The sequence below is a fragment of the Phalacrocorax aristotelis genome, chromosome 8 (genome assembly GCF_949628215.1).
Source record: "Phalacrocorax aristotelis chromosome 8, bGulAri2.1, whole genome shotgun sequence".
Classification (NCBI taxonomy): Eukaryota; Metazoa; Chordata; class Aves; order Suliformes; family Phalacrocoracidae; genus Phalacrocorax; species Phalacrocorax aristotelis.
Genome location: NC_134283.1, coordinates 4,587,297 through 4,610,836, shown reverse-complemented (window position 1 = coordinate 4,610,836; position 23,540 = coordinate 4,587,297). Strand labels below are relative to the sequence as shown.

Below are 23,540 nucleotides of genomic sequence, written 5' to 3'. Positions count from 1 at the left end.
GCACTACTTGCTACTACTGGAAGGATTCCCCATAGAAATATCCTGCTCGTCTCTGCTTTGCCTCCTGGTGATAGGTAGAGTAATTCTTTGTCCCTTACCTAGTCAAAATTTTTCCTCCTTTTTAAGGAGCCAGTTCTTGTAAAACTAAAATGGCTTTCCTACAATGAAAAGAGAGGATTGAATTATCACCAAATTCACCCCCTGCCCCTGGTGCCTGGACCTTCTGTCACCATAAGCACAACATTAAGAAGGATACTGAAATATTCCTTTTTTACTCGCAGCTTTCATCTTTTAGTGATCTGGAATAAATAAATAAATAGTTTTCATGAGAAAAAGATGAGCACATAGTCAGAGCTTGGACTGGGGGAAAGGACTGAAGCAAGGGAGTAGAGCTGATCTTTAAGATGAGACCTGTGGCCATGCAAGGCATCACCATGAAAGCATAATCACACTAAATTCTCAGATACTCAACAAAAGATAGTGCATGGCACTTAAGACCCCACAAACAAACAAACTTTTTCATCAGGTGAATGGGACTGGACAATGCCATAGGACTTGGACAATCTCTTTCTTTGGAGAAACAGCAGACTAAAGAAAGGACAAGCATATACCAAAATGCAGTTGCATTCACAGTAAAACCATAAAGTTTTGCAGTTCTTCATGTTTTCTTAAAATTCAGAGATTTCATGTAACTACAGAGGTGTCTATGGTTTTCTATAAAGACTAAAAAAAGTTAAAATGGGGAAGTTGACTATTACCTGATATTTTCACCAAAATACATTAAGCCATCCATACTTGTTAGATTTCCAGAAACATCTCAGCTTTGGTCATATCATTTTCCAAAACTTTCCTCACAGCCATAGCAGCAAGGGATTTACTGCTATTTTTAGCAACAAACCAAAACTCTAACTCTCAAGAGACCTCAACGTGTTTTTTCGAGTGAAACTGAATTAGTGGCTAAATACTGGTTGAGGCCAAATTCATTTTAAACAAAGATTCTTTCTCTGCTTCCCTCTCTTCCAACTTTCATGCCTCATTTTTGGATAGGCTGTAAAGCCACAGCTTTGGGTTTCCACCTTTACCGGCCTGGTATGGCACTCACTGAATCTGTCATTGCCACCACTGTGACTGAGTCTTTGATGGGAAACTTTGAACTTCTGACATTTATCCTTAGCTGCTCTAGGACACATAATTAAATACATTGACTGGGTTTTTTACTTCATTACTAAATGCTGGAGAGCACTGATCCTATAAGCAAGTAAGACATTTTTACAGGTAGCTGGAGGAGAATCAATACAAACTGCTAGAGGGCAGTCAGAGAAAGACTGCTATGCAGAATTACAAAGTCAATGGACATACTGCCATGCCCAGCTATAACCCTTTTCTCCAGATCCTCTGCTGTTTGTGAATGTGAGGTGTGCTGCTTCTCCCCTGCTCCCCTCCTGCATAGCTCCGTCTGCATCAACTCTTCCGTCACCTCCAAAAATTACCTATTGCCTCTCAATTGCCCAGGAACAAGTGTCTTCTATTCTTTTTCTCCACTACAGTGTCAAACAAAAAAAGTTCAGAGGCTTCATTTTTATGCAAGTAACACAATAAGAGCTTCTCAGAATGCTTATTACTGTATGGATTTTTCTCTCCAAGCCAGCAACTACCCCTACAGCAAGGCAATACACTCTTTTCCTTGCCAGAGGCTTCCATGACCTGAGCTAGCATGTCGCACATGTTATTAATGCTCATACTGAGATTCACTATCCAACCCGCTAGCATCCAGATTGTTGTGTCTATTCCCACTGAAGTAAGAAAACCAAGTGGTTAGGGACAAGCAATTTTGGTTGGACTGGTTGTGGGGGAACGTGACTGTAATGTAGTGACAGCAATGGACAACAATGCGGACAGTGAAGTGACTACAGATGATCCAGAAAAAGCCTCTGGCTACTTGGGAAGAGGAAATAACATTCAAATAATGGGACAGCATACAGTCTTCTCTCTCACCTTATGTATTAGTCACATTTGTTAGAGCATTTAATCTCTCCCCTGCTCTAAAGGGCTCCCCGTTAATGAAAGATAGTGCAGCACGAGATGCCACCGCTGCTCAGCAGGATGAAGTCACACGCACAGCACCTTTGATCCTGTCAGAGGCTTTTCCTTCACCGCAGAAAGCAAGGGCAGAAGAACATTTAACCATCAACAATATATGCATACAGCTACATGCCACCATGCACATTAGTTGGCGTCAGCACACATTTGTTTTTATTACATTTGGATTTAGTGGATCATTTTTCTTGAGCTTGCCATCCACAGTTTAAATAAGCATACTGCTCAAGGTTAACCGCTGATCGCTTCCCGAGGGGCAGGCATTTTGGTGCCTACAAAATACTATTCACAGCTCATGTTTCAGCAACGGAACTTAAATTTTAAGTGGCACCATTAAAATAACATCACACAAAACAATAGCAACTTCTCCTTTTGACAGAAGCACATGTAATTTTATTATCAAAAGTAGCCTATAGTCTGCTTAGGAGAAAAAAAATCTCACAGGCTTTTGATCATAGCTTTGCTCAATTTGTCCATAATTTCAGTGTGATTGTATTAGGAATGGCTGGTATTACACTATTTTGAAGAAAACCACTTGGGGGTGGCAGGAAGAAGAGGGTGAAGGGTGAGAAGATCCTTTCCGAAAGTCTGGCGTGTATCCTGTAAATACAGGACCCCTATGCAGGATCAAGGAGAAACCGCAGAAATCAGGCATTAAGTTGAAGCAATGACTTATTCAAGGATGGGTAGAAGGAACATGATGCTCTGTGTGCGCCATACGCACAGCATATTAAAAGGGATTTTCAACATTGGAATTCCTATCAGAGACTTCAAACATCTATGACGAGAACTTTTGACAAATCCCATACTGTGGATGAAATCCTGGCCTCAGCAAAAGGAGAGCTTTGCATTTGTCCTCAGCCGAACAAGGACTGCATGCAGTCTGCTTATAACAGAGAAATCCTTCTTTATAAGTCACTTTTAATTTCTTTATCAGACCTTTAGAGCTTTTAACAACCTGTATCAGAATACCTTTGAAGTGCAGTTGAAGAATTAACTTTACTGCAACTGGCTTCACTGGATGAGTTGAATCAAGATCATCCCTACAGTTTTGCAGTCTTTGGAGCAACAACAAGTATCAACCATTGAATTCAATGAGAATTGGAAACAAACAGCTATTCAGAATGACCATAGGCCAACTCCAGTCACTCAAAATTTGACAGATGCAAGTAGAAGTATATAGCGAGGTCCATTATTTGAACTACAGAGAAATTACTATGTCATTCAACAGACGGTAATGGACATTAAACACAGGTGCTAAGATCTGCCACGAATAAATACATATATATGCACGTGTCTGCGTGTATATGCACAGACACGTATGTAGGTGCTGTCTTCTAATAATTCTTTAATGTTAAAGGTATTAACAGGAAAGTAAGGAAGATAGTAAGGAAGTCTGAAACAGGATAAGAAAAAACCTTCATATATTCCCAGATGTCATTTTAACAACTGATATATTACAATTGTATGCACTTTTTAACTGCAAGTAAAATAGCCATTACACTTGTAACACTTTATGTGCAATGTTATTGAAGAGAAAACGGCGCTGACAATATATATTTGAAAAATTGTTGCTCTTATTCACAAGTCATGAATGCAGCCTTCCTGCAATATATCAAATCTATAGCCAGGCTTCCATCACATTGCCTTTTAGGCAACAGCTAAACGGATAGGCTGTTGTTTATAGAACAGAAAACCAAAAAATACCCTATGGCATGGGGGTGGGGGGGAAGCAGATTATTTTATCTGGTGGTAAAAGAAGGATTTAATTAAATTTTTCTAGCTGTTTTTCTTCAAGCCCTGAGATCTAGGGATATTGTGACTAGCCTGAACACTGTCATTGTCACAAGTAAAGCGCGAAATCCGGAGAATGTTAATGCATTAACTGCAAAGGATGAAAAAATGTAACTGCCTGATTTCCATTTTGTTCAGTTGTTATTGCTCTTTGCTTGGAAAAAAAAAAAAGAAAAACCACAAAACCACAACAACAAAACAGAAAAACCCCACAGGTATTTAATAGAGAACTATAACCAGGGAATACAAACCATCACACAGATGCACTCTAGTATTACAAAAGGCATTAAAATGCAAGAAAATTGCAAGAAAAGGCATTAAAATGCAAGAAAATTGCAAGAAAAGGCATTAAAATGCAAGAAAATTGCAAGAAAAGGCATTAAAATGCAAGAAAATTGCAAGAAAAGGCATTAAAATGCAAGAAAATTGCAAGAAAAGGCATTAAAATGCAAGAAAATTGCAAGAAAAGGCATTAAAATGCAAGAAAATTGCAAGAAAAGGCATTAAAATGCAAGAAAATTGCAAGAAAAGGCATTAAAATGCAAGAAAATTGCAAGAAAAGGCATTAAAATGCAAGAAAATTGCAAGAAAAGGCATTAAAATGCAAGAAAATTGCAAGAAAAGGCATTAAAATGCAAGAAAATTGCAAGAAAAGGCATTAAAATGCAAGAAAATTGCAAGAAAAGGCATTAAAATGCAAGAAAATTGCAAGAAAAGGCATTAAAATGCAAGAAAATTGCAAGAAAAGGCATTAAAATGCAAGAAAATTGCAAGAAAAGGCATTAAAATGCAAGAAAATTGCAAGAAAAGGCATTAAAATGCAAGAAACCCTTCTGCAAAGGGGTTAATTAGATAATTGTTAATTGCATAATTTTTTTTTAAAGGCAAAAATAAGGTTGAGGAGTGGAGAACAGATGAAATAATTTAGGTCCTCCAAATCATTATCATGCAAGAGTAAAAGGGACTAATAATGGACTGGTTTACAGGTTCATTTCTGTCTTACTGCTGGAAATCTATCCCACACTGATACTTTTTTGTGTCTGTTCAGCAGTAAACATGAAATGAGTTTGGCAGTCGGGACTCCTGCTCCTGAGCAAATAGGCTACTCTGACTTACTGGAAGACTACGGTCAAGCCTTATCTGCCCAAGAAGTTGTTACAGCAAATAATTAGAGTGATCGAATCTTTCTGTATATGGTACATACTTCAATTTCCATCTTATGCTGGTAAACCGCCAGAGAAGACAGCTGAGCAGACAGACAGAATGACAGGATTTACTGCCTGATGTGTGGCAGCTATTAAAGATGGGCTCCAGCGTACCTTCAACCCGCAAAGCGGGAAGAAGAGTTCCCATAAAGACAAACTGGTAGATGATCCCAGCTTCATCCCTACTCGCATACTGCAACACCAGTGACACTATCAAGAAAGTACAGCAAGGGAATGTGAGACAAAATTGAAAGAAGGAAAATACTTTAAAAGTGTCATTCTGCTATTTGACTGTACAGACTGCGTCATTTGGCTTCTATATTAAAATTGCCTGGTTTTGCCATTGCTTATACATAGTTAGCCAGGGGTTTTTATGCTAGACATTTAAAATAAATTGTACTATCTCATCCCCTTGCCCATTAGAGTAACTTCATTGCCTTTTTACTGTGATATTGCACCTGTAACTTTAAAAGAGTGCTGTGAACCTGGATACCTCCAGTGTCTAACCAAAGCTTATTTCTGTTTGCCCATAGATACATATACACATGCAAATTCACATGGAGGATTTGGAAGTAGGGCTTCCCATTTTAGTGACTGTTTAATGTATACTTCCTCAGTAAATAGAACATCAAATATACATAACCTATAAGTGTCAGCACATCGCAGAAAGAGCTGGAGCATTTGAACAGAGATGCTGGCCTCAGCTCCAGAGGAAAGGGATATTCAGATCTGTGACCTTGGTTTAAGTGTACCTCTATACCATCGATTGCAGTTACCCATAGATCTCTCACTGGAATTTTCCAGATATATCCAAAACATAGTTCTCACACATAGCAAAGACTTTATTCCATTCTGCTGGCCATGATATGTGTTCATGACAATAGCACTTCCAGGGGAGGCTGAAGGAGAAATTAAGTTAAATTAAATTCAAACTGACAGATTTACACATACCGTTACCTCTAACTACACACATACACCCAAACACACATCCTGTTATCACTAGCAGTTGTTGTCCCACTTTCAAAAGAAAGCAAAATAAATTCTGGCTAGCCTAAATCAAAGTAGGTAGTGGCAGTAACTCTTTAAAAAGAACAGGGGAAAAAAGTTTCAAAATATGTGCTTCATAAATAAAATACACAAGTGGAAGCTGCAAGTGCAGTATTGATCCCAGTTGTAGGTTGAGATGTAGAGAACTGCAGAGTTGGCACTCACAGTCTTCTGAACTGACAGTAAATCCCTGGTTTACCAGTATCCAAATTACTATTCCGCACCTCTCCAGTTGGAGGGAAGTTATTAATTAGGCTTGCTTCCTTACTCAGGAGGTAAAGGTAGAATTATCCCACAATGCCCTATGGCCTGCTCTTTATTTACAACTTGCGTAGGACCTTCTGCAATCTGATGGGTAAAAAGTCACCTCTCAGTAAACGCAACGTGGTAATGTAAAACGGAGCCAAAGAAAGAGAAAGGTAAAACAGTCCGAAAAATTTGTGGTGCAACTGATTACTCACACAGGGGGGAAAAAAAAACCCGAACACTGCAAAGCTATGCGGTGAGGGACTCTGAAATGTACCATAAATCTGAGATTGTTTTCCACTGTAGTCAAGAGGAGTTAGTCAAATGCTGCACCAAGGGAACAGAGCTACAGGTATTTTCTAGTATGCTTTCCTACAAGGGGATTGTGTAGAAGTCCATCTGCCTTATGAATTCAGCTGGGAAAGAGGCAAATCTAACATTAGATCTTTTAGATATTGTTGAAAACAGTGGCTCGGCTGATACATGTACGGTGTAGTGGCAAAGCGTCAACCTTTTTTTTTCTTCTTTCAGGAAAGCATTTTTCTTAATTTCTACAATGAATACGTATTTATTTCTACTGTCTTACTGCATCACAGTCACAGAACCACCTTAGGTAGCTCTGTCATGAATTTACAGTTTGTCATCTTTCTTTGAAACTATTCTTAGGTACAGGAGGTACTGACTTGTGGGACATATTCTGCAGTTTTATCATTTTGGAAGTAAGGAAATCAATGTTCAGAAGACGACTTTATAATCCAACTCAGTATAAAACAGTTTTGCAGCTTTTCATGGCAGAATTTGTTTTTCATTGATGTAACTTCATTTTTGATGTGTTCCTGATGCCCCAGCAAAACACCTACAGGTAAGTAAGCAGATGAAGGAACCTAAAGTAGGAAAAAAACTAGACATGCAAAAGAGTTCACTAGTTAGGCCACTAGATTTGCCCTGTAAATTCTGGCATAGCTGACACCTCCCACAGTAATGTTTATTTCCATTCTGTCAAAATTTCCACTGAGTCCCACTGGAACATCGCCCTCCCCTCACAGTGGAGAGATAGCTATTAAAGGGACTCACCACCAAACCAAATTAGATATCCCCCTAATCAGATACTAGACACAACTATTGTACTAGTCAAGGCCGCATGAAAATGCAAGCCCTAGTATTTTCTGATATGATATAATGCTGCAGGGAAGGAAGTATTCACTGTCTTGGAGATAAATTAGCTACAGACTGGAACCAAACATTACCAGATATATGACACACACCAGAAAATACATCAGCTTGATCTAACTCTGATATTCTTGTATAGAAAGCAAATTCAGACTTTCTTTAGCCCAAGCCCTGGTGAAAGAATGAATTATCCATCAGACCTATTCTTGATGTTCTATAGGATTACAGAGGTAGTTTTATAGCACAGAAGTTTTGTAAGCCCTGCAGTCAATATTAACGGCTCACTGATGGGTATTTTTGCACACAAAGTCTACATTCGAGATCAAAAGATGGTTTTAGGGTTGGGTTGGATTTTTTTTTTGAATGACTGCTGCTTTATTACAAGCGCTTGTTAACTGGCCTGATCTGGCTACTCTAAGCCAAAGGTCAAAGCATCTTGGATTACACTTTTTAAAAAAAAGTTTAATATTGAGATCTCTGATTTTAGACAAGCTTCACCTTTAAAGGTCTCATAGAATGTCAGAATAAGAATCACGATGAATCTTTTCTCACAACAATGATGCTGACCACTCCTTCAGAAGGGCCACCAAAGGTTAGGGGCTTAAATATTAATGAGCATGTTCTCCATGTCCGTTATATCTGTCTCTTTTCCATCCCCCTACCATTTCTCGTTCCTCTTTGTAAAAGCTAATATTACACTTTAAATGCATTTCTCTAAGGCTTCAGATTAGTTTGAGAGATGTGAGCAGAAGCAAGAAAATGAAGGGGGGGGAAACAGCAACTCCTGTGGTCAAGGTGGGGAGCAGCAGGACTAGCGTAGATAAAAATCTACAGAACTCGCTTCACAGAAGTTGGAAAGAAAACTAAGAAAATATTATACTACATTCATAAATTTAATAGAGGTTAGATGGGGCGGACCGTGAATATTCTATGAGATGTTTTACAAACCTGATGGGACAGAAGGCCTTAAAGAAAAAATATCTCCTTAACCAGTTCTGTTCAACATGTTGTCAAAGAATGTCGTGGGGCTACTGCAAAGCCAACTGAAACCACCATAAATCTTTTGTCAAACCCAATGACTTCATGTCAGGCTTCATTTGACAAACGTACAGAATAAATAAGGTGTGTGCTTTTCCAAGGCATCACAGGAACCTCTCGGCTAACACAAAATAGAAATACCACAAATCAGCAGGGCCACAGAAAATGACTGACTGGCTAGCTCGTAGGAAGTGCAGTATGTAACACAGGGAGGGGAAAGAAGGTCCATCTGAGACATATTTTAAAGGAATTGGGAAAAAAAAAAAAAGCTGAAAGATTTAAAATAAATACATAGTACTGTGTTCTGCTTATTTCCTATAACAGTAACACTGAATCCTTACCAGTCATGAACCTATTTTTATAAAAGCCTAAAAAAAATACATCATGTATGAAAAATTTACTGAAGAAGCCCTCACCTGAAAGTCTGTGTTCCTGCTGAAAGTTAACCATTTTATTCACCTGCAGGACTTAAACCTCATCTTAGCCACATATATTAGTTTTCTTTCAAAAACCTAGCCCATCGCATCCAGTACAGACGGGGACATCACCAGGCTTGAGCTTTTGCAAATCAAGATGAAAGCCTAAGTAACAGCTGAAGCTTCTTAGTGTAGAACACCACTCTGGCCAACACCAGTAGCAAATCAGCACAGGTCTCTCCTATTGCAATGCTAGCAATACAACACAAGAAGAGAGAAATTTTCAGTAGTGCTGTCATAACCCATACAGGACTCTATACTTCAAAAGCAGCAATTTATTTGATTTGACAAACAATTTGTAACCAGTAGAGATGAAGAAGGTACTACCAAAACACACTGCTTTGGACCAGCCAACACATTCAACACTGGCTGCAGTTCCTGCCTCAGGCAGAGGGTTCCCTCACGAACCAAAACACAGTACCCTCCTCCACAGCCAAGAGAAGAAAACCTTTTCTCTACACTAAATCTCCACTTGCTTAAGAGAAGCTTAAATCATTGCACAGGTTTTAATTTATACTAAAGAAAAACATTTATCATTATGGAGAGAAAAACCAACTAAGACAGCAAATAACAGTTATAAAAGCATGAAAGAAACATGAACTGCACACAGGGGAACCATTTATCAAATGTCATGTTTCATTATTATTTTAAAGTCTTGGAAAAGCCACCAGTCCCTTATTTTCTAAAGTGACAAGTTACTTGCTTTAGTGACAACAGGACAGATCAGGTCACTGCCTGGCTCAGATTTCCTTGCGCGACAGTCTTAAAGCATCAATTAGCATTGCCAAGTTGAAACGGTCACACTTCAACACCTCCACCTCGTCGTGCTAGATGTGTTAGCACGATTGTTTCTGAATAGATATTCTTTCACAACTTAGAAAATATTTTCAAGAGGGTAACACTGACTTCAATCCACATGCCTGTTTCAGAAGCTTTTTGATCTTGTCAAATCTTGCACCAAGCAGGAAAGCACTCATTCAGGACATCACAAGGGAAAACACTACATTGTTGCTAAGCTCAGGTCCCAGAGCCGCCTGCAGCAATAAATGCAAAAGGAAACTGGAAAATGCTTCATTTTTTACTGCCTCTCTAAGTCAGGCTTAGTGACTTTATTCTGCCTTTTCCTAATAGAAATATTCTACAAACATAATAAGGATAATCTACTTCAGCAGATTCTGAGGACTAATAAGATATTTACAGCTTTACTGAAGCTGTGGAGCCAGATTCTTAACTGATATAAGCAAGCAGAGCTCTAGTGATCCGTGGAGGTTTATCCATTCTTGTCACTTTAAAACCTCTGTCCTGGAGAATGCTGCTAGATACCAGGGCTGCTCTTACTCCCAATTTCCCAATCACTCAGTGACAGGAAAATTAAAAGAATAAAAATTTCAGGCATAGAAAGTAAATAAAAATTAGAACTTAACATTTCAATACACATTCCGAGGCATTTTCTGTAAGAAGCTTGAGTTGTTCCATGTTTCCAAGGAAAGATGAAGCTTAACTTTCTAATACTTTTTCAGGCATACCAAGATGCATAAGCGCTAATGGAAAATAAATACAGATAATCCTGCTGCAGACCATTAATGGAATAATGAGGTGTTATTAACATGTAAAAAAAATTAAGATGCTAACATAGTTTGAGAATGATTGACATGTGGAAGGAAAATACCTATATAGTATTTGCTCATTTCATTAAGTTGTTTAGAAAAATCTTAAAGGTTTAATCCAAATATTCAGTCTCCAGTTCATGAATTATCCTTAAGTAACTTTATCTTCTGTACTCCCCCCCAAAAAAACCTTCAGAAAAAGCTGAGGCAAATGAGAGGAAAAAATGCAGTTAAAGGACTAAGCAGTACTTTGCTCCTTACTCTCAACTTCAGCTTTCTGATTTTGGGGATCAGCTACAGACCTGGCAATGTATAAAGGTTAGGAGTTCACATCTCACTCACCTCTGATAGAGAGCTAGGTAAGAAATCCATACCCCAGATACCTGCTTTTTCATCAGAGACCTCCAGTAGCAGGAAACAGAAGCCCTGAGCCCAAGAATAGCACAGACACTTCTTGGAGAAAACATGTCTTTATGGGAAGGAATGCTAGCTAAGCATTTAACTTCAGGTTTGTAGCACTTCCATCCTACTACAACACTCATAACCTCGTATCACATGTGCAGCCTATTAACTACACCAGAAGCACTACCCTCCAGAAAATATTAATAGATTTCAGGTGGCTAATCAATGTCTTTTCTCTTTTACGTTAGGGGAAAACACTTCTTAAGAGGCCTTGATAAAAGTCTGGAAGAACTCACACATACGGGCTGTGCTGAAAACCCTTATGAAAGTATTGCATCCATGAGTCAGCTGAGCTGTTGTGTGTAGGTAGTAATCCATGTGGAAAAAGAATATTTTAGACAAAATAATGCTCTTATTTTCCTAAGGGGAGGCCTACATTTGTTTTCTATATATATATGAAATAGCTAAATGCAAAACATTTATGAATAAAACCATCCTGATGGACTTACAATAAGAATGAGCTTAATAAGGCAGTTAGAGTGTAACTAATATCAATAGGGAAAAAAAAAGGAAGAAACTAGTTGAGACACATGCACTCATTAAATTAGCATTCCCTTTTTCATAAATACAGAACCTAGCAGTTTTGCATCATTAAATTACGCTTTCTTGAACATACCCATGAGTTCTGATGTGTTGACTCAACACACCAGAGACCTTGCCTGAAGATCTTACCGTGCTTTAGGGACTGCAGCCGAGATACAGTGTAGAATCGCTCCCTGCACTTACAGCGAGAAATGATCCTAGCCCGAATTTCTGGGCTGTCTCCAGGGGAGTGGTTTTTTTTTTTTCTATCCCAGACACTGCTTAAACTAAAGAAGCCATTTCTACGTGCCTCAGTAGATTCTCAGCTGGTGCAAGTCAGCACAGCTGTTTTCATTTCAGTGTAATGACTCCAGCTTACCTCCACCTGAGCTCTTGCTTAGGGTCTGCAGTTGATGCACCCACTTAATCTGGCTGGGGGAATGATGCTATTCAGGGAATAAAGGGCCTGAAAAGATGTTTTAAAATCTATGTGTCTGCAACTGTTTTTTAAAAAGACATGTTCTATTATTAATTCTATTGGGATCAGAAATGAATGAACTGAAAAGGAGACTTCCATGAAATTTAGTTAGAGTAAATATTTATTCCTAGAAACTTCCTCTGCCTTTACCACAGATCTTGCCCATTAATATAAAAATGCCAAGGAAATTTGTTTATTGGTAGCTCAAAGCCCTTTGGGTTCTGTGCAGTGTGACTGAATGCCACAACTCACAGTCTAAGCAATAGGGAGAAAATACCTTCTCTAAGGCAATTCTACTGGAGCAGCCTGTGGGTGCATTTGCACAAGTAAGCCTCCACCTGTGCAGCCCCCAACAGAGGTGTTCCTTTCTCTGCTGCTGGCTTTGTGTTCTGGTTTTCCCCTTTTTGCTGACACTAGCACTCATAAAACACCAGCCACCACAACAGGTCAGGGTTGGTTTTCAACTAGAGGATGTCACCACATAAACGTACAAGAGCTAACGGGCAGAAGGGGTGCACCAGGAACTCTTAATGGGACTGGGTATTTACTGGCTGCTGAGTTTTAGGCTGGCTTCAGCCTATAGCATTGACTATGCTCTCTGCTTGCCTATCCCAAAGCCTGTGCTACTGCAGCCCGGCAGGCAGAACACCCTCTTTTCTGTGGTTTCCCCATCAATGTAGCAACCAGATGGTTTTTCTCCCTCAGGAATCACCCTTGCGCTTCACTGAAGCGGATTCTCAGGAGGAGCTCACTGAGTTTTCAAGACAGATTTCCTTTCCATTTTCATTATTCTTCCATCTCTCTGGGAGGATGGTGTAGGAAGCATTTAAGTAAATAACTAAACCATGATAGGGGGTGGAACAAGTGACATTTCTGGCTTCTCTTTGCAGTCATCTGTCAAGACTTAGGTTGCAGAGAATTAGAAAGCTTGAAGTAATAGTGGTTCTGTGTCCCTGTAAGACAGAACTCACTGTGACTGGCTCACTGTCAATTTATAACCTGGAGCATGAAGTCTTTTAAATCCTCTGTAATTTTTCAGCTGCAAGGGATTTGGGGATCTTATCAGTGAAGAAAAATATTGTTAAGGTTTCTCTCTTGCAAGTGTTTCAGGCTTCATATTAAATCTGTGAGCTCCTTGTGTTAGTTGGATTTGTCTAATATTTTAACATTTCAAAAGTTGCAGAATAGAAGTTGTAAAGTTTGTGTGTTGCCAGGTGACTAGTCACCTCCGAGTCACCTGGGTTACAGCTACATGTACAGACAGTTATGCATAAACATTCCTCCTGTGTGACATTAATCAGCATGCTTTATTAAAGGATAGCAACACTGCTTAGCCAGAATATCTAATAAAGGAAACTGCCTGTTGTGCAATAATATATTCTAAGCAACGGCCTTGCTGCCCTGTCACTCTGATAAGAGCCTTTCACATCTAATATTCCTGCTCCAAAAATGGCCTCTGATTCATGACTCAGAGGTGGAAAGTCTCTCCACCTTGGCCCTGCACTCAGACAACACTTACGTCTCTAATCCACTGTACTTGCAGATGCCCTGCTTAAATTATGAAACATGAAATATTATTTTTGCCATAGAGAAGTTCTCATGTAACAACCTAATTTTCTGTTTGAATCCCTCCAATCCCAAGTGAGTTCCTGTGCCAGAAAGTTCGCCTAAACAGTTACATACTGTCTACAAAGTACGTACAGAGCTTTCCTCTCTTGGTTTCCTTATTTTAAAGTCACAATGCTACTAAGCATTTCAGCTAGAAAGAAAGCTAAGATGAGCTGTAGTGCTGATACAAGTCATGCGAGTTAGATTAGTTGCTGTGAAATGCCACATATTATTTCTGCAGGGAGTCTAACGTCTCCAAGCTAACTGCATCGACTAGAAGGATTACTGCACAGTAACTTATAGTCATGTTTAACACATCACCACCTGACCACGTGAATAGTAACCTGCGTTGCTGCTACAACTTTTCTAGTACAGCCGCAAATACATCTTCCTATAGGTCATCAACTGAAATAATGTCTGTATCTGTGTGGCTTGAGAAATGCCGCATTCCAAACCTAACCTCAGAAACCAAACCAATATTCCCCAAACAGCTGAGAATAAAATGCTAAACACATCATCTTAGCCAGGAAAAAGGTTATTATTAAATGTTTTCATATATATATATTTAATCTAGGAAAGGGTTCAAAGTATTAATCAAAGCTATATTCTGGCTAGTCTCCCAGCATCGCTCACTGCAGTAATATTATTCTGTATACATGTGCACAGAAAACATAAAAGGTCTTGGCATTTGAAAGACTGATAAAATCTAATTTGTGTGTTTGTCTGATAAACACTTCAAACATATCAAAATGTAGGACAAAATATTAAGCTTGACAAACAATGCAGTTAAGGCACAGTAAAAGAAACTCTCACATGCAAATCTAGCCTGCCTGCTCACCAGAGGTGGCATATGCCAGAAAATTCAGGTCCGACCCAGAGCACACGATGGCATTGGGAAGACTCCAGTTCCTTTTAATAGGCTGGGGAGCTAGTTTTCAGGCAGCAGACTAAGGAGCTGTTCAAATTATCCTCCTGTACCAAAATCCTTGTTTATTTCATGGTTACTGCTTTATTCAAAGGAGGAAGGAGCAGGGTGAGAGAGACGTAACTCTCTTTTTAAAAGACAGTTTCAAACAAGTGAGTAGCGGGTGTTGCTGTTGTGTTGGTGTTAAATGCTGTAATAAATCGTGGGTGATTTGATTTGGTTTTCATGATATCTATGGGAAATGAAAATAAAGTCTGCAGGAAATGTGTCAATTCCTCATACAAATCAAAACAGAGTGATTGTTTCTGTAACAATAATATAGTTTGCCATAAACATTTCTATTGGGAAAGCATTATTGTAGTACGATCACTGCAGCAAATAGCATTAGAAGATATACATATAGCAGTAGAAATTAATTTTATGAACTATGCAGTTAAGGATATAGAAATGGTACCTGGGAGGAGGGGTGGGATTTGTCTGTGTGTGAACACAGTACATGAAGCTACGTACAGACATATATTCCTGGTTAAAAAAAAAAAACAACCCACACAACCCAAAAAAGCCACAAACAAACAAAAAATCTATGAATAAATTTGGAATCAGAAAGGAAACAGAGGAACAGTGAGAAAAATAAGATGTTAACAAAAAGCAACCTTTACAATGTTCCTTCTTCATCTGTTTTTTCACAGAACAAAGAGAACCAACATATCTCTTCAATGGTGATTTAGGCTTCCAGCCATTTTCCCTGGTTTGTTCTGCATGTCTGTATAATGTGAAACCTAATGAAATATATTAGAAAGAGAGAAAATAAACAAAACTGTTCAGGCCCTATAGTTATGGTATAATTCTGTCAGCCTTCAGATTTTCCAGGAGCAAAAGCTGGCAAATGCTTTTATATTGCACATTACACACTGATTAGCAAAGCCTTCTGGTCTGTAAAGTATTTTTTGCTTGTTTTAGAAATTTGCAGGTATTTTATGCAGAAAACCAATTATTTCCCCCTGAATTTTTTATTGAATTATGTAAAGAAAGGGACCCTGCACAGACAAGACACAAGTTTTCTGAATGGAAAAATGGATCAACCTGTCATGGATGCTCTCAATGTCCAGAAATCTGACGTATTTCCACAGTCTGGAACACCCCTGAAGCAAAGGATGGGATGGGCAGGATATTGTGGACATGACTGAAGTCTGCCCTCAGAAAAGATCATTAGAGATTTCTGCATGACCCTTCTTTAATATAAAAATGACCTTTCAAAAGAAGTGTTTTCACAAGAAGAACAAGGAAATTCAGACACACCCAGGCACGGGGGCAGCAGTTAGAAGGATGTGGCCTTCTGGAGTTCTCCTGGTATCTGGGAAAAAAACCCATAATGGATACAGGTGAGGAAGCAAAAATGCTTCTTAAATTGAAGTTAGACACAACTATTATTTACTTTTGTATTTTGACAACAGTGCATGAGCCAACAAAACAGCTCTCCAAAAACGCACTAGGTCCTTTCCAAGGAAAAACAGAAAACCATCAGTATTCCAATCTACAACAAAACATCCTTTTTAACTCCAGTATTTCAGCTGGGCCTTCTAAACAAAACACCTGGATGTAATAAAACTAAGCAGGACTGCAAAATATTCCCATTTCTGGGACATATCCAGCACATCGCAACTTAGAACAACCTGTAAATCAATAGGACTTAAGAAACCAGGAGCTCCTCAGTAGCACAGTGGCACAAAGCTCAGGGTACTGGATAGCTCAGCATTCTCTAAATCACTCCTCCGTTTACTTAAGTTGGAAGTTGATCTCTGTATTTGGATGCGTCAGTAGTGGTAACACAGATTCTCATCATGGTATTAATGGTCAAAATTTATACATGGCAAACAGTTTTCATATACATTTCAATAAAAAGCAGGTAACTGGCTCACAGAAAAAATCTTCCAAGAGTAAAAAAATTCAGGTAACATGTTTTGCAAAAAAAGGTCTCCCTTTGGGGAAATTTCTGAACAACCTTGTCTCCAGTATATCTTATTTCATATTTTCCCCCTTTTTTTGTTTTCTAAGTTATTTTTTTTGCATGTGTCATATTCTCCTTTCTTTCCCATGACACATAACTGTCATTCACTTTTGTGATAATTTTGTAATTAGCCCCATAGTACGTGCATTGCCTGATGTGGAGCATAACCAGCAGCTCTGGAGAACTGCGATATTTGGGTCTGACATGTTTGGGAGATATTCACTGGTATTTAAATTGAAGGTTAGAGGCTTGCTGCATCTCTAGGCAAGCTAACTACTTCAGGATACCTTAGATAAAATTCCCATCCCCTTTCAGTTAGCATAACTCCCACAGGCTTCCCTTAAACCAGGATTTCATAATAGGACCGTAAGGTAAACCAGGATTTTATGATATACTCTAATTACTGAAACCAATTAAAAATAATACATGACACTTTATCATCACACACACACCCCAAAAGAAAAAAAAAAAGGCAAAAAACCCCCAGTGGGTTATACATCAAGAAAAATACAAAAATAATAAACAGCAGCCTGTTGGGTGTCCTTTTGTTCCTCTGATATGACAGAAGCTACAGGAAATATCTTCATGAAAATCAAGAATAACTTTCCCAACCGAACACAGATCTATCTGTCCATCTGAGATACAGGTACACAGTCAAAAATGCTAACACAGTTCTAACCAAATTGACTTAAAATATGCCTTTAAGGTACTAGAAGTATTTTAGAATGACAGCTGTCTATTATTATTCAGTCTGGACTGCAAGCATCACAAAACACAAATTTAACGTTCTTCCTTTTTTCTTAACAAATACTTAGGTACATTCAGCCTTTCATGTACCAATCAGGCGAATTTTATGGTGTTGACACAGGTGGTTTATTCTCTAATTGCTACATTTTTCCTATGACTGAAATTAGATGATTCTTGTCAGATTAGATCCTTATTTTCACAATGTGTCCATGACAGGTTCTTTTGCTAAAGGAAACATCAAGCGATTTTTAAGTGCAACTTATTCTTCATCTAATTATCATCGCATTGCTGGCCAGTTTAGAATCAAAGAAAAGCATGATTCCAGATTGAAAGTTTCTTTTGATATTTTTGCTACTTCCAGAATTTTGTTCATGATCAAGTGAGTAAAAAAAAATCATCAATCCTGTCTTACTAGGCATCTCAGAAGGATTCAACCATGCTGAAACACATGATTGTTGTTACCCTTCTCTTCATAAACCTCTCAGCATGGGTTGTTGAGAACCAACCGGCTCATAACATGCTTGCTCTGCCCCTGCAATTCCTCTGCTTGCCCACGAATAGCTGGTGCAAACGGCTGTATCTTCACAGAAGCCACTGAATCCATGACAATTTTGGCTGGCTGAGAAGTTTCATTTCTGCGTTTTAGCGGTGCCTAGCTGGTAAATTTTAGAGCTATAGGATTCACTAAAGCATTATAAAAGTTGCATTTAAAGGAGAGAAGACAAAAAGACATCATAAGTCTGTAATACCACATAGCACCAGATGTGGCTGTAACTGCTAACAGTAACCCACCTCACACACTCCAGCGCCACAGATCAGAGCCTGCAGGTAGGGATTTGGGTAACTTCCCTTCCATAATGAGAGTACAAAATCAATGCAGCATTGTACACCTGAGGCTGCTTTACCAAAGTCTAGAGAAGAAATGCAGTTTCCTCACTAAAAGGGAGAGAATGGGAATCAGAGGCTTCTAAAGATGCTGAAACAGCTGGCTAAAACACATTCCTAAGGCTTCCTGGGATTCAGATCCTTGCCCTGCTAAACTGCTGGCTGTGTAACTATGTTTAAATACATATATCTCTCCTGTTTCCAAATTTACTTTTTAATAGAATAGAATAGAATCATAGAATAGAATCATTAAGGCTGGAAATGACCTCTAGGTTCATCAAGTCCAACCGTCAACCCAACAGTCCCATGTCTCCTAAACCATGCCCTGAAGTACCATGTCTACACATTGTTTAAACACCTCCAGGTATGGTGACTGCCCCACCTCTCTGTGCAGCCCGTGCCAGTGCCTGACCACTCTTGCAGTGAGGACATTTTTCCTAATATCCAATCTAAACCTCCCCTGCCGCAGCTTGAAGCCATTTCCTCTCGTCCTAACGCTAGTGACTTGGGAGCAGAGACCAACCCCCATCTCACTACAACCTCCTTTCAGGTAGTTGTAGAGAGCGGTAAGGTCTCCCCTCAGCCTCCTCTTCTCCAGGCTAAACCCCGCTCTTCATAAGACTTGTTTTCCAGACCCTTCCCCAACTCCGTTGCCCTTCTCTGGACACGCTCCAGCACCTCAAGGTCCTTCTTGTCCTGAGGGGCCCTAAACTGAACCCAGGATTCAAAGCATGGCCTCACCAGTGCCGAGCACAGGGGCCCCATCCCTGCCCGGCTCCTGCTGGCCACACCAGTGCTGACACAAGCCTGGGGGCTGGTGGCCTCCTTGGCCACCTGGGCACTGCTGGCTCATGCCCAGCCGGCTGTCAGCCAGCACCCCCAGGGCCTTCTCCGTCGGGCACTTTCCAGTCACGCTGCCCCAGGCCTGGAGCGTTGCCTGGGGTTGGTGTGACCCAAGTGCAGGACCTGGCACTTGGCCTTGTTAAACCTCATAAAACTGGCCTCAGCCCATCGATCCAGCCTGTCCCGGTCCCTCTGCAGAGCCCTTCTGCCCTCGAGCAGATCAACACTCCCGCCCAACTTGGTGTCATCTGCAAACTTACTGAGGGTGCACTCGATCGCCTTGTCCAGATCATTGATAATGAAATTAAACAAGACTGGCCCCAAAACTGAGCCCTGGGGAATCCCGCTTATAATAATATCACACAGTAATTCCATTCATCTCTCCCCAGAAAAAATTACTTCCACAGACATCTATTTCACTTTTAAAACAATCTACGCCATAGCATTTCAGGCTGAAAAAGTCACTTTTTCTTTTCTGAGGAGAAAAAATCCATTATTAAGTTGAGACACAAAATTCATCCAGAAGAAGAAACAAACAAAAATGTGCCTGTTGCCTCATTTTAACTTCAAAACAATCAATTCCATTGTATCAACATTTCTTTAAAAATAAAAAGCTTTCCCAAATTATGACCTTCTGCTGCCTCACTCTTAGCTATTTCATGGCTGACTTACAGCCTTGAGAAAAAAAAAAAAATAAAAGCAGCTCGTTACAGAAAAATTGGTATAGCCTCAATTCCAGCAGCACAATCAGTTACTCCAGCTATTATTGTGACTAATAATCACGTCATTATGAATGAATAGGGGCAAGAGACGGGTGGTAAGAAATGCAAAGAAAACTGTGTACATAAATATCCATTACTATCAGTAGATGACAAAAATAAAAGAAAAAAGGGTATCTAAGGGGAGACAGATTTCTATTTTAAAGGCCACTATTAATTCCTTTTTAGTTCAGATGGACAAATATTGACTAATACTTATGGCTAACACAGTTAGATAGGTAACTTCAAGAGCAGCTGCTCTCATGAAACCCAGAGGAGAAGAAACCATTAGCGCCATCTTGGGTTGGTTGTTTAAGAATTTCTTTTCCTTCTTTTCCTTTGAAATGCAACAGAAAATAGTGTACAGCTGGGAAGGATTCTCCATGACAAATGTTACATTTAGAGCTGTCATAAGCATATACTTTCCAATATCACTCTCCAGTGTGTGCAAAATCTCCTGAAGGCCTCCTTTGTATGCATTAGGTACTGGAGAAAGTTGACCTAGGATGAAAGTATTCTGCCTTGAATCTTTTCACGCTTCCAGACCTCAAGATATACAGCCAGATTGGGCCAAAGAGTTGGGGCTATAAAGAAAAATCCTGATCTTTTTATCATCTTATACTGCCTAGAAAATGAATGTATCCACAAATAGCAGAATGTTTAAAAGCTGCCTAGTAACTTGCTATAAAATTTAAAATTCTTTCTACTGGATGCCATCCATACACGTTCACTACTTTCAGAGAATTCTGATGTTCACAATGCATATATAGACAAAGAGGTCACGTATTTTAACACATTGTTTTTCCATTCCTATGACATCAACAGACAAGCAGTAAACCCCATCAAGTCCCCTTCCAGAAAACAAACCATGTATCAATGAAAGGAGATTAGGAACTCCTCCTCCCTCTAGCAGTTTTGCCAGGATGCTGGCTTTCAGAGTTACCTAATCATCAGCAGCTTCAGCTGAGTTCTGAGAACTCAATTCTTCTGAAAATTGGGACAAATTAATGAGCAGCCCCTTGATTTCCAAAGGCTTGTTATAACCTCAAAAGATGCACGGGTTCTGCTTAAGATCTTTGTGAGGATATCAAGATATGGTGTTGCTGTTTGTTATCAAATAGGCCGAGTGCCTTTACAAAGACCTTAAAAGAAGTGAGGAGGTTAAACTCAATATTTCACAGAATTCTTGGTGCAAGTGAAATCAGACTGCCTGAGTCTTTCCACAGTGACACTTCATTTTGGAGCCTTTGGGCTTGTCCCTATTTTAGTTTTAGAAACAGATCATATTTCATACCCTTTTACTATTAAGAGAAATTTTGCAGTTGGGTACAAATTGCCAAAAAGACATTTAATAACCATTATTTTTTGCTAATTTTTCTTGAACACACCTCAACAATTCTACTCCAAATGCTAAAAAATATACATGTTTAGCAGCTACATTTCCCAGAAAATCTGCTTTAATTTTCAGTTAAAATTTTTTTTTTAATTACGAATGTCAATTATTTTAAATTTTTATAATTACTTAAAGGTAGCCTAATTCACAGCAGATAAACTACAATGACTTCAAATGATACTTTTTGGGTTTACCAAGGAAATGTCAAATTTCCTTTGACAACAGGGCCCTTTTAGAAAGCAGCCTAATTCATTTACTTTTCTACTTTTACAATATCAAACCATACATTTAGAAATTCATTATTTACATATTTGAATTTGATTAATTTTTTTCTTTAAAAAAACCCAAACAAACAAAAAAAGAAGGCAGAAAGCCTGGGAAGAAATATATCCTTCTTCAGATTTAAATAATTTTAGTACATAAGAACTCTATTTCAAAAAGAAAGACCTGAGTGTTTCATATGTACTGGGGTTCAGACCTGATCCAAAACCTGATTAAGGAAATGGCTAATTTTAATGGATAAAAGGAGCTATGAAACTTTTTCTTTACTACAGCTTCGTTCTCCAGTTGCCTTGTCTCTCACACTGGTAAAAACAGTATTTCAGTGGCTTCTTATTTCCTTGCAAATGCTGACTATTCCCACAACACTGGTTCAGGATTATCAGTGCATGATGTGCAGAAGCTCTGGTACTTCAGAATTTGGTAAAACCAAAATCTAAATTGTATGGATGCGTTTATATCCTGCCCCTGTTCCCTTGCCCTCACACTCCTCTTTATGGGATATTGCTATGATTCTGTTCCATTTTTAAAAAGTTAAAAACCCAGACTAAATAAAGGGAAAAACATGAACCCCAAAGAGAAAACACCTGTGGTCTTTATTGGTAAGCCATACCCATCACCGGAGAGGTGGGGAACCATTTCTCTGCATTACAGTCCCAAACACCACAGCTTTTCTCAGTTGTCAGATAACATATGTTATCACAGGATAATCTCATCTGATGGTGTCCATTGCTTCCACGCTGCTTCTTTTCTCTTATAGGTCTCTGCTTCACTAGCATTTAGTAGCATCAGGTTCAGAAACATTACTCATAAGGAGAGAGATCCTGGCTTTTGCTTAGCCTTCTCCGAGTAAAAAAAAGTGGTGACCCTCTGTTTCTGACCTGCTGATTAACAGTGTTGGAAGAAAAACACAGCTAGAGCTCCAGAGGACTGCTGGCCTTTGGCATATTTCACACTCCAGCCAAGCCACAGCCAGGTCTGTACATGTCTATGTTCTTACCATGGAGATTTTTCAGCAGACAATTCCATTCAGTTAAAAGCAGACTAAATCCTGCCTCTTTTTCCACTGAAATACCGCTCGCATCACTGCTCTTCCAAAATAATTGTCAGTGTCAGTCACTACATAGAGTCAGGATGAAAAGCATACTGCAGAATCAATAATAACAGGATCTATGTCAAGTCACAAATTAAAAGCCTCTTACCTCAGAAAAATCAAGGACCTACTCTCTCATGCTCCTTCTTTCAACTCAGCCAAAGGGAATAATTCAAGGCCCAGGTGTGCAATGCTAGGGAAGGGAAAGGAAATGCGCCTGTTATATGAAGCAGGTGTTGAATATTGTCATAACTGAGGCCAAGTTAATAACATTCTAATGAGCAGTAATAAAGAGTCAAAAGCAATAAAGAAGGAGAAAATAATCTCTGGAGTAATCATGCTGTACTTAATATATCCAGAGAGCAAAGGGCAATACTGAATGGGGGAGGAGGAGGGGTGCAGCAGAGGGAAAGGTGTGAGCAAAGAGTATTGGATCTCAGTACAATTTTTCACTGGAAAATAGGGAAAACTGACACTCTCGTGAAGACTGTAAACTCAAAATTTTGATAAAGTAGTGAATTTCCTAATACCAGCATACAACATATTTCCTCCTCAAAGCCTTTGGCGTTAGCTGGCATAAACAAAAATAATTCAACATCCACTGTCTGTCTCCTTTGATGTTTTGTTCACAACCAAACAACTTACAGAACCTGAGCCCAAACAAGTGTAAATGCCCATCTTCACAACTGTGTGTCTGAGATATCTCCTGATAATAGACAGTGAAGGTGAACAAGGCATGCATGCAGAGGTTTTTGCTGTTACTGTCTGTGTACAATCTGAAATAGGGATTATTTGGGTAAAACATCTTTTACGTAACTAATTTTTATGCACAGTCACTTCTGTCTGTATGCAGGTTATA

At 39.1% G+C, this 23,540-nt stretch overlaps 1 long non-coding RNA gene across 1 annotated transcript in view; it reads right to left on the bottom strand.

Moving 5' to 3' along the window:
* The window catches only part of LOC142060914 (uncharacterized), a 103,394-nt gene extending 80,521 nt beyond the window's left edge, over positions 1–22,873 (bottom strand). The window contains exon 1 of the long non-coding RNA XR_012661980.1: positions 22,791–22,873. This is a non-coding gene — a long non-coding RNA (uncharacterized LOC142060914). The remainder of the gene's footprint in view (positions 1–22,790) is intronic.
* Positions 22,874–23,540: the final 667 nt, after the last annotated feature.